At 46.0% G+C, this 17787-nt stretch overlaps 1 long non-coding RNA gene across 1 annotated transcript in view; it reads right to left on the reverse strand.

The window, feature by feature from the left end:
- Window positions 1–13294, reverse strand: part of LOC110343749 — a 115734-nt gene extending 102440 nt beyond the window's left edge. The window contains exon 1 of the long non-coding RNA XR_005877948.1: window positions 13195–13294. This is a non-coding gene — a long non-coding RNA (uncharacterized LOC110343749). The remainder of the gene's footprint in view (window positions 1–13194) is intronic.
- Window positions 13295–17787: the final 4493 nt, after the last annotated feature.

Consider the following 17787-nt stretch of genomic DNA (forward strand, 5'->3'; position numbering starts at 1 on the left):
CCCTCCAGCTGACTCTGAATGCCAACGAATTGTTCACAGGGTGACAATTTCATAGATTTTGGTCAAGGAGCAGAAGTCTCTGGTTTGGAGGTGGGGGTGATTACAGCCCCAGGTCTGGCAAGTAGTTAAGCAGTTCTTCCCAAACATGTAGCTGTTTGGCACCGAAGCCACACATCTGGGATTGCGACTAGAGTTTTGACATCCAGAGGTTGGAGTTCAGGTTCAGCCAGCATGCATGAGGGGCTGCAATAACAGTTTCTCTGAGGTGTTTCCCTTGGCAATGTACCCATATCCAGATCCATTTTCCAGGAGCCCATGGAGCCCTCTACCTGAGACATAGAGAGCCAAGCCCCCAAGAGGTCAGAGAAGGAAAAGGCTGAGAACACTCACTGAGGTTGGCTCTGAGGATATGGAAAGATGCCATATGGTTTGAATGTGACATGCCCTCCATAGGTTTGTCGCCCACTGGGGACCTTTTAGGACAGAAGGTATAGTTGGAGATGAGTACTGGATGTGAGACTATGAGGGTGTAGCCAGGTCCTGTTCTCTGCCTCCTCCTGACTCAACAGTATGTAAACAGGTATACTCTAATTCTCTACTGAAGCCACCATGACTTCCCACTACGACCAACTGTGATTTGTGAAACTGTGAGCCAACATAATTCTTGTTAAGTTGTTCCTGTTGGGTATTTTGTTACAGCCGTGTTAAAAAAAATGACTGATGCACATGAGAAAGTGGTATGTCAATCCAAGGGTTGATATGGGTCAGCAGGACACAATGATCCTTCCTGTCCACAGCAGAGCAAGAGGCTGGAGAAAGGAGGGGACTCTACTCATGGTTTGTGATGGTTCATTGAATTTTCGACTTGATGGAATTTAGAATCACCATGGATACACACATCTGGGTGTATTTCTGGGGGCATTTCTAGGAAGCTTAAAACTAAGAAGGAAAGACCCACCCTGAATGTGGGCAGCACCATCCAATGGGCTGGGGCCCTAGACTGAATGAAAAGGAAGAGAATGAACTGAGTGACAACTTTCATCTCTGCTTCTCATGAACTCAGGGTACCCGGCTGGCCTCACTCTTCCGCCACGATGTCCACCATGATGGTCTGTATCCTCACAAGCTGTTAGCTCAGGTAAACCCTTCCTTCTTCAAGGTACTTCATGTCAACTAACATAACCCTAGCCAGTCTTTCCAGACCAGACACTTAGGTCCTGCCTTCACACCAGCAGACTCTTTATGTGTCAGCTTCTGCTAAGCTTTGATGGACATGTGCCCAACTCTGGAGAAGAACAGGAAAGCCATGTATCTCAGTCCTAAGTCACAGCTTGGTATTTCAGGGGACAGAGGTAAAACACTGAGAAAATTAAGATAAAATATGTATGTTTCAATCCCACCATTTTGGAAACTGAAACTTCAAAAGAGCAAGAGGTGGGGAGTGGGGCAGTGCTTAACAAAGTAGAAGGTGTGGGAGAAGCCAACACTGAAAATGAATAGAAGCCAGCATAGACTAGACTTGACTGCTTATTATCTACTTCTTACTATTGCTTAAAGCCCCTTGGCCTTGGTGTCCCCTTTGGTAAAATGAACAGAATAGCCATTACCCCATGGAGCGATTATAACACTCATTCCTATAATACAAGAAATCAGAAAATCCCAGTTCCCAGGGAAGTATAAGCACTCAACTCAAGACAACCAGTACTTAAGTCTTGCATTGGCTTTGTGTTGCTGCAACAAGTATCCAAGATAGGCTAAATTTACAAAGAGGCTAAAAAAATAAATAGCAGGGAGAAAAAAAAAGGCCAATAAAATGGCTCAGCAAGTAAAGGCACTTGATACCAAGCATGACTACCTGAGTTTGACCCCACAAACCCATATAGTGGAAGGAGACAATGGGCTTCCATAAGTTGTTCTCTGAGTACATGCACACCGAGGCACAGGCACATGCACATGCACACAAGCACTCATTCCCAGAGATCAGCACTCCACATCAGAGGCAGAGCTTCCAGTGAGTGACCAGCACTCCACATCAGAGGCAGAGCTTCCAGTGAGTGACCAGCACTCCACATCAGAGGCAGAGCTTCCAGTGAGTGACCAGCACTCCACATCAGAGGCAGAGCTTCCAGTGAGTGACCTAAGACCCTCTGACTAGATCCTGCCTCCTAAAGGTCCATACCAACTCTAGCAGCCTACCCAGGGAACCAAGCCCCTGATGCATTGGGGGTGGGGAAGCTAAGGCAGAGAGTCCTGCAGGATGCAGGGCCTGTAAAGCTACAGTCATCAGCCTTGCACTGCAGGGTAGAGAGTTAGAACTTGATTCAACACACACGCATGATATGCCTGAGTTTGAAAATGGAGAAGATGAAGGTGCACGTTGGGGGCCAGCAGAAGCTCTTCTGAAGACCAGAAGAGCCTGGTCCATTCTGGAAGATGAGTTGGTCAACGAGAAGCAGTCCTGGTCCTCTCTATCTCAAGACCACCATGGAAATGGTGGTCTTGGCCCCATTCATCTTCCCAAAGTCAGATGTGGTGTCCACCCCTAGTTCCCCTGCATAGCCAGTGACTTTGGTGTGGCTCTGTGAAGAGGCAATGACTTTATGACTTATGGGTCAATTTCATTCTTCCCTCTCCCCTTCTCCCTTCTCAGCGTAATCCGGAATCTACAAAAAAAAATGCCTACCAAATAACTCCTAGCTTGTTACCTATCTGCCACCCATCAGTTCTCTCATGCTTTCAGACATCTTGTGGCACTTGATGGCCATGCAAAGAGTTAGAATGAGCTGAGAATAGCTCAATGCTAGAGTACTTCCCTGGGGTTAGCAGGGTTCCAGGCTACATTTCAGTACCAATACATAAGTCGTGTTCTTACTCCTCTCTGCTTTTTTGGTCCCTCTACAAACAATTTGCCTTGCACCATCATTGCTTAAGGTCCATATTCTGCAGCGCCTGGTCCTCATCCTCCCAGACATCAGATTCCAGTAATGACCAAAGAGTACTGTACTCAAAGGTTGACTCATCTTTTAGATACCAGTGGACCATACGTTCTTTGCTTAGAACTCCAAATCCAAGGAATTGTAATCTAAAAGAGACAACAGAAGAGCCAGGTACACAAAAGCCACATGCATGAGCTAATAAACCACAGTTCTGAGAGAACACAGGGCAGACACGATACGTGATGAGAAGCAGGGACCCCCTTACCTGGAAGAGGCTGCTACACAGCCCACCACAAACCCAACATAATCACCCATAGTCCTTGGTTCTAGGAAGCCCCCACAGATACAGGCCTGGTTTCTAGAACCCCACTACAATCTTGTACTTTTAGGTAAACTTTTCTCGAGAGGCTCCTGAACAACCTCAAACTCCCACAGCTAAAAGTCATGAGGTGGTGACTGCTTGGTTTGGGCAGCCAGCCACCATCAGTATGCAAGGTCTATTTTGTCTTCCTCCAAGAAATTAATGGTGCCAGCCTTCCTGGTATACAGCCTTGTCCTTGGGTCCCAGGAGCTAGATCTACAACAAAAGCCATTAGCCAGAGCACGTTTTGACAGCCAAGGGACTCAGGTCACATACACCTGACGACCAGGTGCTCAATGTTACTACCCTGTGGGACACAATCTGTCCTTGTTTGCTCGCTATGCTTGGAGTGCAACATGGGGCCTTTCCTTAATGGGGAAAGTCCCTTACCTCTGAGCTATGTCCCTAGCTCTGGAGTTTGGTAACCGGCCAGGAACACTATGGTAAACAGTGTAGAAGATGGAACAGAGTGCCTGCCAGCATTGTTCACAGGGAGCCAAAACAGACAGTCATTCAGAGAAAGAGAAAGTCAGACAGGCTTCCTGGAAGAGATGCCACATACATTATATACCTGACTCTGATAACAATTCCTGAATGTCCCCATAGTGGAAAGGGCTTACCAGTAGTGGGAACAGCATACTTAAATGTATTAAACAGAGCTCACCTAGGAATGCTGGTATATCTCACTGCCCTCAGCTGGCCTCCTCGGCTAGCAGCTGTGGTCACTACTAATATACCTTGGGGGATGTGGGTGATAGAAAAGAGAAGGCATTGAGAAGGTGTTCTTTTCCAAACTCTTGCTTTGGCCCTGTCAACAAAAGGTCAGTGATGTGTTATTAGCACATGAGGTGATAGCCTAGGAATAAGCTACCTCTGAATTTTACACATAAGGTCCATGTGGCCCAGAAAGGTGAAATAATTTCCATGAGGTCACCCAACAAACTAATGAAATAGCCATAACAGATCCATCTTACTGACCCCCCAATTCCTGGTATCTTCCACTAGACCCTTTCCAGGGCAGCCAACTGTGAGCATCTTCTAACTCCCTCCCTGGTGGACCCCGTTACTATGAAGGCTTTCCAGGTTCCTGCCTTTTGTTAGCTTTCATACTGTATACATGAGAGAGGTGAGATGCATAGTATCATTCCTTGCAGGTAAGGCAGGGAATGGTACTATGTCAAATGTAAAGTCCTTGGGGATCAGGGTTCACTTCCCTCCTCCTTCATCTCCTCCCCAAACTCCTGTGATTGTTGGGAGAATAATGAAGGCCGCCATCTGACTCTCATCTGAGGGCTAGACTGGGTCAGGGGATTGTAGGCCTCCCCTGGCAGTGATGGAAGGGCTAGAGGCAGCAAAGGTTAGAAATGCAATTTCGCAGAGGACTTTAAGATCTGATGGGGGAGGGGATGCTGGGCAGAAGGGGAGGAGTCCTTTGTTGTAAGAGGAAGCAGGGATTATTGTGGGAGCTGCTGAAGGGGCAGACACTCCACAGAGCAGAAATGGAATCTCTGGCCAGCTGGTTTCTACTGGGTTCCTTGTGAGAGGAATAGCTTCCCCCTACTCAGATCATCACCCCAGGGAGACTTTCTGACCTCCTTCCAGGCATAGCAGTAAACCCTTTCTCTCCTGTGGTTTCATAGAATTCTCCTTCCTCAGCCCTTACCATGTTGCACCGAAATCATGTGTGCACGAGTTTGTTCATTTGTCTTTGTGTGTATATGTACATGAATGTGCATGGGCATTTTTATGAGTGTCCTTGCATATGCATATGTGCGTTGAAGTGTGAGTGTGAGTGTACACATATATGTGTCTATGTCTGAGTTGATGTATATGTTTGCAAGTGTATGCCGGTATGTGAGTGTTTCAGCATGTGCAACCTGTGTGTGTATCTGCATGTGCATAAATGTGGCTACACCTATGTGTTGGTGTATGTGTATCTGTGTGTATGTGTGTGTGTGTGTGTGTGTGTGTTTGTATGCAAGAGTGTGTATGCTGGGGTGTGTGTATCTGCAAGTGTGTGTCTGCATGAGTGTGTTGGGGGGTGTGTGTGTATGTATGTGTGCACATGCATGTGTGTACAGGATACTGGGATGGGAAGTACCTTATCAATGTAATTCCTGTGTCTTCACTTCCTAGGCCTTGACCTGGCACATGATCAAGTCTCAATATTTGAAGGTTGATGACATAAATGGATAAATTGGATGAGTAAACTAACAGTTGAACCATCTTCAGAACACAACAGTTCTTCTCAGTTGACTTGAGTGTACTGAAGGCAGAGACTGATCTAGACCAAGGCCAGCGGAGAGGTCCAGCGCAGCCCAGGGCATGCTCTTTCTCAGCCTGCTCACTGCATATGCCGGGCACACAATGCTCTAGGAGGGGATCTTTCCTGGGTATCATGGAATGGTTAGGAAGATCCTTGGCTTAAACAGGATGCATTAGCAGCCTCACCTTACAGTTGTGACCATCACAAATGTCTCCACACATTGCTCAGTGTCCCCTGGGGTTTGGCAAAAGATCTCAGAGCTAAGACCCACAGGCCTTGAGTGACAAGTGTTGCCTGGCACAGGAGCAGCATTAGGTAACCTCACTCCCTGAACAGCTGGCTGTTCAGAGATCTGGGGCCATCTCTGGCTTGCCCATGGAGATTGCCAGCTCAGGGACCTAAATCACAGCTGAAAAACAGGAAAGTGTGAGGTCGCTTCCATGCTTCATCCATGGGGTGGGCCACCAGCACAGCAAAAGACAAGCTGTGGAATCCAACTCCCTGCCCAGGAATCCACCACTTTCCATCAAACAACCCCTGCTCATTCTCTGGCGCTCTCTCTCTCTCTCTCTCTCTCTCTCTCTCTCTCTCTCTCTCTCTCTCTCTCTCTCTCTCTCTCTCTCTCTGTGTGTGTGTGTGTGTGTGTGTGTGTATGTGTGTGTATATATGTCAGATAGATAGAGAGGAGACAGAGAGAAGCAGCAACCATCTTTAATATTTCTCATCTCAGGCCTGCAATGATGACAATACTTCTGGTGTCATTACTCTGCATTGTACCTGACAGAGCCCGAGCTTCAGTTCCTAACAGAGCAATGTCTACTAAGTTCTTCTGTGGAGTCTGTTTCCTTAGCAGTACCCAAGGAAAAGCACAGTGCTGTGATGTGATCTCAAGAAAACTAGGCCAACTCTCCTGACATTTTTTCTAAAATGCCTCCCACTAAGGCCAGTGTATAAAATGCGGCTTCCCAAAGAAGCCACCAAATTCTCATAGGCAGAACAATTGAGGGTGTGTGTGTGTGTGTGTGTGTGTGTGTGGCTGACAGCTACCAGGACTATATCCCAGGGCCCTTAGAGGTAGGGAAATGGTAGGGGAATGAGTTTTAATTTTCTGGGACCAACCACACAGAACTATGAGGTCCAAACTGGGCAAATATTCAGAAACTGGACCACCCATAAGGAAAAGTGGAAAACAAGAGAAACACAGAAGGCCTGAGGGCCTCCTCATCCAGTCCAGGCACCAATCAGCATCAGAGTGCCAGGCTTTCTCCTTAGAACTGGCAACACAGAAACAACAATGGGAATCACCCTTAGGCTGTGGGCAGGATGACTTTTAAGTGTTCCACAGCAGCCTGCACTTTTTTATTTCCCCACCAACTTCATTAGCATGTCTAGGGCAGGTACTAAGGATTGTGTGCTTTCTTCCATAAAGCCTTTCCTGTGAAAGAGAGCACAAGTAAATATAGTGTGTCTTTGGCTGATGTGGAAGATGTGTGAGGCACATCACAATGGAATTTTTAAAAAGTAGACTTTTAGACAAAGCAGTTCAATTCCTTTGGCTTTCTGGCTTTGGTCAGGCCTACCTACTGGTTTCCAGAAGACAAAAACCAAGAGCCAGTTCTGACCATTCATTGCTCCATCCCAAAGATAATCCTGAGAACTCCCTGAACTATCTAGAGCCTACGCCATAAGCATGGGTACTCTACAGGACAACAGGAATGTATGGTAACATGATGGAGAATAGACATAGAGCTGACTGTGACCCAGAGTACTAGAGACAAAGCCATCATTTGGGAGGGAGGGCACAGGGAAGAGGTAGATTAATGCCAAGAAGGACCATTCAGTCTGGCTGACGCACTCTTTGGGTAAGAATCGTACCATACATCTACCCACTTTAACTCCCTAAAATCCTAGTCCTCCTTTTCTGATCTTTCCTGCTAAACTCAGGATATGAAGCCATCTACAGGGTCTTCTTCAGCCTCCGTTGGATTATGATGGCCAGATTAGAAGATGCCCTCAGTATTAACCATCTTACCATCAAATTGGCGTTGGGACTGCTGAGAGTATTAGCTCAGTAGTATAGAACTTGCCCAGCACATCCTGGATTAAATCCCTAATGCTGGAAGAAAGAGGAAGAGGAGAATCCTTTCATGTGGGAAAAATATGTATAATACAAAAAAGGCACAACAAAATGGCAGAGTGTTGTGTTGGATACTCTAAATGCAAAGTAAAAAATTCCAGCAAATGCAAACCAAACCCTGCAATCTAAAAGGAATCAGACACCATGACAAGATAGATTTATCCCAGGGATTCAAGGTTGGCTTAACATTTGAAAGTCAATCAATACACCAAGAGGACAAAACACAAACATCATATGATCGTAACTCCACAGATGAAGAAAAATTATCAGAAAAATTCAACATTCATAATAAGCACATTAGACAAACTCAGAATAAAAGAGGACTCAGTCTTATGGAAAGTATTAATGCCAAGTTCAGAGCTAACTTCATAATCAGTGGCCAAAAAAAAAAAAAAAGGTGCATTCCCTTAACACTGGAGATGTAACAAATGTGTCTATTCTCACCACTATTTGATTTTGTGCTCATGATTGTGGCCAAGATGATCCGGCAAGAAAAGGGAAATGGAAGTTGTCCCAGTGGGAAAAGACTTGCAACAACCACTCTTCATAGATGACATGACATTAGATAGTAACAACTCTAACAGCTTCGTTAAAATTATTTAGACTTGCAAAGTTGCAAGATATAAGATCAGTATGTAAAAAACAAATTGTTCTCTCAGGGAACAAACCCAAAATGAAATTAAGAAAACAATCCCATTTGCAAGAGCATCAAGAAGAATAAAATACTTAGAAATAAAATTAACAAAGTAGTACAAAATTTATGTCCTGAAAATTAAAAACATTGTTCAAAGAAATTAAAGAATTTCTGCATAAATAAATTTTAAAAGTCCCACATTTGTGGATTGGAAGGCAATATTAAGACTTATTAAGATCCCAAGCTGATCTCTATCTTTAACACAATCTTTATTGGATTCTCAGACAAACTCTTTAGAAATGAGAAATAGGATTCATATGAAATTGCTCAGGACTCTAGAGAGACAAAATGATCTTGAAAAACTAGAACAGAGCAGATTGCAAACTTATCAAGAAACAACGATAAGGGAAACATGTACATAACAGGGTACAATTAGAATCCAGAATAAATCCATTCGCCTATGGTCAATGGAGTTTAGACACATTTGACACTAAGAACTGTCTTAGTTTCTTTACTATTGCTGAAAACAACAACAACAACAAACCCTGAAGAAAAAACAAACAAACAAAAAAACTTACAGGGTAAAGGGTTTATTCTGGCTCACAGTTCAAGAGAGTCCATCATGGCAGGCCATCAAAGAAGCAGGAGCTTGGAAGCCCTAGTTGAATTGCATCCACAGTCAATGAGCAGACAGCAGTGAGTTCAGATACTACTCAGTTCCTTTTCCGTTCATACAGTCCAGGATCCCAGCCAGGGAATGGTGACACCCAGAGTGGGCAGGTCTTCCCACCTCAGTTAACCTACTCAAGATAATCCCCACAGGCATGCCCAGAGACCACCTCTCACTTGATTCTAGATCTCATCAAACTGGCAACTTAGATTAACCATCACTGGCACTGATACCACTGAATGGAAAATGATTAATGACATTAAATCAACATGGATTCAACGTCAACAGCAACAGAAAAGCCAGAGTAGCTGAATAACCAAATCAAAGGAATGAATTCAGACCCTTGCCTCTACCCACAGGCACATCCACAAAGGCAAATGAACCCAAATGGACCATAGACGTAAAGGTGAGAACAGAAACTCTCTTTTTTTGGCGGGAGTATAATTCTGGGGAATGTGTGGTGGTTTGAAAGATAATGACCCCCAAAGGGAATGGCACTATCAGGAGGTGTGGCTTTGTTGGAATAGGTGGGGTCTTGTTGGATGAAGTGTTCTACTGTGGGGGTGGGCTTTGAGGTCTCTTTTGCTCGACCTTTACTCGGTGTGACAGTCAGTCAACTTCCTGCTGCCTTCTGGTCAAGATGCAGCCAGCACCATATCTGCCTGCATGCTCCCCCATAAAGATGATAATGGACTGAAGCTCTGAAACTGTAAGCCAGAATCTCAAGTAAATATTTTCATTTATAAGAGTTGCCAAGGTCATGGTGTCTCTTCATAGCAATATAAACCTAACTAAGATAGAATGTTTATTATTTTAGGTGCTGAAAATGTTAAACCAATTATAATGATGGCTATCCGTATCTGTATATAGCACAAAAATCATTGAATTGTATACCTGAAATGTGTAAGTTAGGTCCCATGTAAGTTATAACTCGTATGTCAATAAATGCATTTAAAAATTTTTAAGATTCACTAGAGGAAAGACTGCATGTCCTCTAGAATATTAATAGTTTGGGACCTTAGAAGAGACAGCCCACATTTTAACTGTCATTTTGCAAATATAGAAACTCTGGCCAGAGAGGGGTATTAAGCAAGTCCAAGTCACATAGCACATAAAGACTCTGGTTTAGAAGTGGTCTCTGAGTACCACAGAAATGGGGTTTCAAAGTCTTTAACTCAATTTACCCACCTGTAACATGAAGACTCCCACTCAGTCCTTGTCCTTCAAACTCCAAATCTGTTACAAAGGTGTGGAAACCACAGAGACGGAGGATTGTTGTGCCCACAGCAGAGTTTGGGGCATTCTCTAATCCCTGATGTGTCTGAGAGTCCTACCAGTGCAGGGCTTCTACCTAGGGTTCCTGCAAGCCCAGCCCAGGACACCTTAGTAAGAGAACCTGCTGTCTCCGGGGACATCTCAGAGTCTCAAGTTCTTCCTTCCACAATGACTGTGATGGATTGGTGAAGCCTGGAAGCGCTTTACAACAGGTGACCAACCATCTTCAATTCTTCCTGCATTCATTAGTGGGTCATTAATCCTGATGGGCTCATCTGGGGTGGAAGAAGGCACACACTCTTATCTCCCAAATATACTACTTGACTGCTTGCTCTCATCCAGGGTAACTGACTAGTCCTTTTGGAGGAGCCCCAGGAACTCTGTAGATAATGGTCTTTGCAATAGCTGGAAGTATGAGAAGGGAGCATGTCAGTATCTGTGTCCCAGGGACAGGCATAGCTTCCCTCCTCCCACAGTATGACTTCATGGAAGCCATGGGATAATGGGAACAGTCAGTGTCTGCCCTAGATACACTCTCAGCCACAGTGCCCTGGCTTATTCTCATACGATGCTCAAGATCCCCAGATTTCCCTGTCCTGCTCTGTAGTCCACAGTTTTTTTTTCCAGCCATCCCCAAAGTCTGAACCTAGGCTCTCCGAAGACCTCGCGCCAAGTGATGGCTGCCTGGAATGGAAGTCACTGGGTGCCTGCATGCAGCCAAAGCCCAAAATCTCCCTCTTTCTAGGGCTTTGTTGGGAGTAGGACCAGATGGGAGATAAAAATGAACGGAGTAGAAAAAAACTGAGTAACCCAAAAATCACAGACTGGACCTAAACGATCTTTAAAGTTAGCAGAAGTGACAATAATATTTGATGCCATTATAAGCCAGACAAGGTGTCCGCCTTGTGGACTACCAGGCTAGAGACTCCAGCAGATAACACCCTTCTCCATTGGTTCCCCAAGGCCCCTTCTAGCTACAATACTCTTGAAAAAAACGTGTACAGAGAAGCCCCACCCATCTCCACAGCCCTCTTATCTGTGCCACTCAATGTCATCCTCTGCTTCAAGCTTGTCATACCACACATAGCCCTCCTCAGTTCCTTATTCCATTCCTCCTGTAGTCTCAGCAACATGATGCTAGGTACAGCTGAACTCTGGGTACAGACCAAGGGTAGCATGGAGGTCCAAGGTTCCACTCCTCACAGTATGGAGGAGGAGGGGTGTCGCCCCAACCCGGCAGCTGCTCGGTGTCAGATGTGGACCCGTGTGTTCACACACAAAAAAATCCCTGTTGTCCTTACAAGAGTCCCACTACCACCCTACCGACAAGAAGCCTGGAGTCCTAAGAGAAACTAAGAAAGGCGGAAGAAATGACAGGGGATGCAATTTATTTGATAACGCGCTTGCCCAGCATACACAAAGCCATGGGGTCAGTCTCCAGCACTACATAAACAGGGTGTGGTGGGGGTACATCTGTAATCTCAGCACTCAGAAGGTGGCAGTGGCAGAACTGGAAGTTTAAACGTCATGCTCAGCTACGTGGAGAGCTTAAGACCTACACAAGAGAGACCCTGTATCAAGAAAAGGAAAAGAGAAATGCACGGGGTAGGGGGAGCCCCAAATATAGAATCGCTGTCTTTCCTTTTAGATGAAAATGGCCATGCTGTCCTCTTTCCTACCAAGAAGAGAAAGAGACAGCGGTGATGGGAGAATGGTGTTCTCTCCAGGTCAAAGCCCTGCTGTCCACTGTCATAGGGTATGTGTGGTTAAACAACACAATTCATGGAAACAGGAGTGAAGACCACAGCCTCACTCTCCTTGGCTCCTTCCTCCAAGCTGCGTCACGCTGTCATGGCCTCTTCAAGGCTGAGGCAGGAGACAGCCACTGGCCTCTAATTGCTCTCAGTCAAAGACTGTAGCTAACATGTTATTAAATATGTAAATAATATGAAAGCCAGAGGAGAATTAATATTTCATATATAATGAAGTTAAGATGAATTCTCCTGTGCCTAATTTTCTGTTTCTAAACACATAACGCACTGTGGAGTCCAAAGTGATTCATGGTATTTTATATTGGTTAAAGACATTCAGGGGTTTCTCCGGGGCGGTTTCCAAAATGATTAACTCGAATGTTATTATTACAAATAGGATTTGTTTTTTAAAAAATTAATTCTGTAGTTAATCAGAATGAAAGGCATGGGGTTTCTTTGCTGGTGGGCCAGTCTCAAATGGAGAAAAGGAATGGAGAGGTACAGGTTAGCGAGTCTAAGACATGTCAGGGATAAATGATCGCAGCAAGGCTGGGTGACAGCAGGGCCAGGCAGTGACTGTGGCTAACTAAAAAACTCATGCCTGGTGAGAGGGAGTCTGAACACCACCACCCTCCTTCGCATGCAGCGACCAGAAGCTCAGCTTCATGTGTTTAAATGAATCCACGTATAAAATTGGTTCCTGATTCAAATAATTTTGAACACTTATGGATCAAAAAGAAAGTATGGTGGCTCACCAGTTTGTTACCTCTGAATTGAGGTGCAGGGCTAAGGGAAAGCTTCTGGCCAGGGGCAGGTCCTTTCGCTTGGCTAACTGGAAAGAGCCTGACCTTGCATTCTCAGATGATAGAAGGAAGAACATAAAATCTGCTTTGTCAGCATTTTGGGGTTGTAGCTTAGCAAGATGAGAAAAAGCATGAATCCTTCAACCCAGCATTTCTAAGAGTTCCTCAGAAAGAAATAATTAAGGATTGGAAAAATAAATTGCTATAATGATACTCTCCACAGCACTGTTTATAACGTGGAAAAAAATAGAAGTGAACTGAATGTCCACCAAGAGTGAGTAATCACCCATTCCACGGTGGAGGTCCAAAGAATATGTCAATCAGTCGTCTTTGACAACTACAACTAGGTTTATGCACACACCTTTTAGTTCTGCTTCTGGAATTCTTCAGATTTTTATTAATGAGGCGTGGGACGCATGCCAGTGACAACGTTGTGGGGTCACTTCTTCCCTTCCACCTTTTTGTGGGTTCTGGGAATCAAAGTCGGGTTGTCAGTCTTGAGCAGCAAGCACCTTTCCCCTCTTGCCAACATAGGTTTTACTTGTTTATTTATTCATTTAATACTTAGCTAAGAATTTCAGTTAGCATTACAAGAATAAATCCACTAAGTAGTAACATAAATCACATGTTTATATAGAAAACTAACTATATTTCCCCAAGATCAGTGAGGAGAGTATCATTGTTACAAATGTATTTTTTACAAGTGTGAGAGCATCATATATGCTATAACTGTGGTATTGCTATAAGAGAGAGGCATGCATTTACCTGTCAGGGGAGGAGAGGAGTCAACATGTCAACCTGTAAGTGATGGTTGTTTCTAGGCCAGATGATTGGTTCAACAGCCAGAGATGAGCCCCATCCTTTCCTTTTCTCTATATTTTATGAACTGTAGAGAAACTTTTAATTTTCCTGACACAGGGTCTCATGTAGCTCAGAGTAAATTCAAACTCACTAAGTAGCTGAGGATGATTCTGAACTTTGGATCTTTCTGCCTCCACCTCCAGAATGCTCTAGATACAGGCGTGTTTCATCATGCCTGGCTTCATAGGTACAAGGGTTCAAACATGAAGCCTCGTGCATGCTAAGCAAGTTCCATCCACAGCCCTAGATTGCAAATGAACTTTCAGCGCTTCCACACAAAGTCCACGGCCTGTAGAGGACCCATCTAAATCTAATCTTCACTTCCCCACTTAACCTTTCCACCTCCTCACAGGGCCTTTTGGTGTACACTGTGGGATACAATCACTCCCAGGGTCTCCTACAATTTGAAACCTTGGCCAAGATACTCAGATTCAATTTGAAGTTCAAGCCAGACATAAACCCCAGAGAGATCCCCCCAAGGGGCTCTCTCCCCTCCTTCCTGGTGACCAAGGATGCCTTGTAGAGTGGTTGCCCTGACAGCCAGAATCTTAAGAGCGAGGAGAAAGAGAATCGGGGTGCGACCAACCTCCAGCACACACACAGCATGATCGGGAGCTAAGCCTTCCTTGAGCTGACCCACTGCACTGGAGGGTTGTTCCAGCGGCAAACCCCACCCTGATGAACTGGACATGATGGGCCTGGGGCAGCTGTGGGTAGAAGCCTCATGCTCCGAGGCCAGCACCTTGCCACAAATCTGGGATGTAACTGCCACTGTGATAAAAGCTTAGCAAGGAGGAGAGGGACAGTGTATAAACACAGGTGGGACCTCCCACGCAGGAATGCATGGCACAACAGAGCTCAGGACCCAGGCACAGGATATACTGCCTCCAGATCATGCCTGCCCCAGTGGCTGTCACATCATGACAACTGTGCATTATGACAGCTAAAACAGAATGTCCGCGGGCACCCTTTTAGGCTTTTCCCATACACTTTCAAACCTTCTTTATGACAGTCATCTAGAAACACAAGGAAATATGGAGTGCATATACATATGAGAGAAAAAAGAAAGGGACTTGAAAGACATTGCCAAGGTCAGCACCCCATGAGGCTGGTGTTGAAACCCCACAAAGACTTATCAATCATCTCTTTGAGCGTGTCTGTCACCGTGATGGGCAGACAGAGGTCTAGCTGCTGTCTGACCTCCCTGGCTGCCCCCTCGCCCCTTGCTCCCTTTTGTCATATCAGCTGCTCAAGGATGGGGGTGTGGGAAGTGGGGTATTTCTTCCCCTTACATTTTTGCTCAGCCACTTCCTAGGTGGTGGCTGAAGATGGTCACCTCTGGTCCTCATGAGGCTCTGCTAGGTCTGTTGTCCTGCCTACAACTTTCCCCCTCAGTTCCCTTCAGCCTTCATGTCAGACAGAGCATCCTATCGCCATTGGTGTAAGGATACCTACCTCTCCTCAGTATCCCCAGGGTTCTGTCCATACAGCAATGCTCTCCCTCCACTGGAACTATCTGGGTAAGCTCCCCTCTGTCAGAGCTCCAGAGTCATTTCCGGCCTCTGATGCTAGGCCCTGCCTTGATCACCCATCTCTGTTTGGGTGGCCTAGAGACCCGCCCATCTCTACTTATGCTCCCTGGAAGGGAAGATTACAGACAGCAGGGCCACCTCTTTGAGCCCCACTATCTGTTCCTTACTCCTTCTTCTCCATTCTTCCCTGGCTCATACTGATGCTGGCTCACACCTTGAGAGTACTTCCTTGATCCTGGCCAACCCCAGAGCTTCAGGGCACCGGGACCTTTGGCCAGGAGTCAGAACCACGGCTTTCTGGGAACCACCCAGGCCAGGCCAGAGCAGCTGGGAGTGGAGGAGGGCAGGCTTCCCACTTGGCCTCCCTTTGTTTTGCTCTGGTTTCTTCCACAGCCTGGTGTGTCAGATCTTTGTGGTCCTTAAACCAACAATGCGTGTGGAGCAACAGCCCCCAGCGACCATCCATCACCTCAGACCTGTCACCTCTGAAAGCCAGTCAGCCGGCACTCAGCGCCAGCTCCTGCCACCTGCACCCTGCAGCTGAGCAAACACAAGTGACCACTGCTGACCAGGGTCAGTCCACAGTGCCTTCATCTCCCCCCCCCCCTTTGCCTCCTATGACAAAGGCCCTAAACACTGCCAGAAGTAGGTCTCTGTTTAGCTTATTGGCTTTGGGATGTTGGACATGTTGAGCCCACTCTGAGCCCCTTCCCAGCCCTGTTTGGCCAGAAACGAAGCAGGTCTTCCCTTGAACTTCCGAAAGGCACCTGCAAAGTGAATGTTTTTTGGTTTGCCTACTATATGCTTACCCCGCCCCTTCTGCTCCCAGTACGCACTAACTCCACCAACCTGTGGGGTTTGATCGAGTGGGCTTACACCGAGTAGAGGAAGCCAAGGCTCAGAGCTGTCAAGTGACTACTCCAAGGTCACACTCACATAAAAATAAAGCAGAGATGTGAAACCCAATCATCTATTCTTCCTATTTTCTTTGTAAATCTAGGATCCCAGTGGCTTTAGTTTGTGTTCACTACAGAAATTTTGAAAACATGTAAACAAGCCCAATCATCCGAATTTGGCAACTTCCAGCACCTGTTGTTTATGCTTTGCCTGCCCCTAGTCTCAATATGTTGTGGTATTTATACATACACTAGCCCGGGATATCAACAGAAAAATGTGACCTCACATTGCACTAGCAGAACACGAGCTCCTTGCAGCAGTTATTGCCTTGATCCTATGCCCTAGAGGTCATGGGCTATCATAGCAGCATTGAAAGGCAGAGGCCAGGGGCTAAGGAAATGTTCGCCCAGTAAAGAGCTTGCTGCAAAAGGATGAGGACCAGGGTTCGGATCCTCTGCAAAAAGCCAGGAGCCCAGTGTGAGTCTGCAGATCCAGCACTGGGTTGGCAGAGACAGGAGAACTCCTGGGGCTTACTGGCCAGCCAATGTGTCTGAATGAGCAAGCTCCTGGTTCAGTGAGAGACCCTGCATGAAAAAGTAATTTAGAGAACAACTGAAGATTCATGGTAGTGACTTCTGGCCTCCCTGTGCATTATATGCATGTGTACCTGCACGCATTTGAACACACCACACACACACACACACATACACACACACACACACACACACACACACACACACACACACACACACCAGTTCTTCCCCAGGGACACTCTGCAATTGTGCTATGTCTGTGTGGGTCTTAAGGAGCATTGGGGCACCTCTTTTACTATCGGCTCTTCTCCTGTCAGATGGAGTCATGGAAATGAGTTAGATACACTGGGTCCTCTTCCTTGGTCAAATGTGTCTGTTTCTGGGGGTTACTGAAACTGCAGACCTAAAGCAAGAGAGATTCTGCCACATTTCTGAGGGCTAGAGGTCTAGCCTGGAGGCTGGTGGGGCTGCTTGCTCCTAGGAGGCTCTAGGAAGACCTTCCCTAGCCTCTCTCCCAGCTGATGGTGGTCAGTCACCATACTTGGCACTGTTTGGATTGTGGCAGCCAAATGTCTTAGCCCACTGTTGCAGGATATTTGCTCACACGGTGAAGCTCCAAGACTGTTAGATGGTGGGGTGTGGGGAGGAGACCCAGAGACTAGTTGACAAAAATTAGCCTAGAGAGTATGGAGGATCTGTGGCTATGGATAGAGAGATGCACAGGAAAGAGTAGGGAGGCTCTTATAGATTCATGGTCTTTTTGGTTTTGGACAGAGGCACACTCACCTGATAGGTCTCTGGCCAAAAAGGAGGGTCAGCTGGTTGCCTCTCGGTTTCTCTGAACTAGCAAGTTTTCACCCCCACATCTGACTCCCGAGTATTTATTGGTAAATAGCACAATAGAGACTTAGCTAAAACCTACGTTTGATGGCCTCAGCCAAATCAGAAATCCCTCCAGGTTAAGGTCTGAGTAACAGAGTGCTGACTGCCTGGTCACAGGGCGCAGATAGTAGTTAAAATATCAATAGATACAGGTGCAGTTGCTAAGCCAACAGAAAAACAACAGCCCACCTTCACATGGCCTTCCCTCTGTGTGTCTGGTACTTCATTGCCTTTTTCCTTCCTTTCTCT

This window comes from Mesocricetus auratus, unplaced genomic scaffold (genome assembly GCF_017639785.1).
Source record: "Mesocricetus auratus isolate SY011 unplaced genomic scaffold, BCM_Maur_2.0 Super-Scaffold_100006, whole genome shotgun sequence".
In the NCBI taxonomy this organism is placed as follows: Eukaryota; Metazoa; Chordata; class Mammalia; order Rodentia; family Cricetidae; genus Mesocricetus; species Mesocricetus auratus.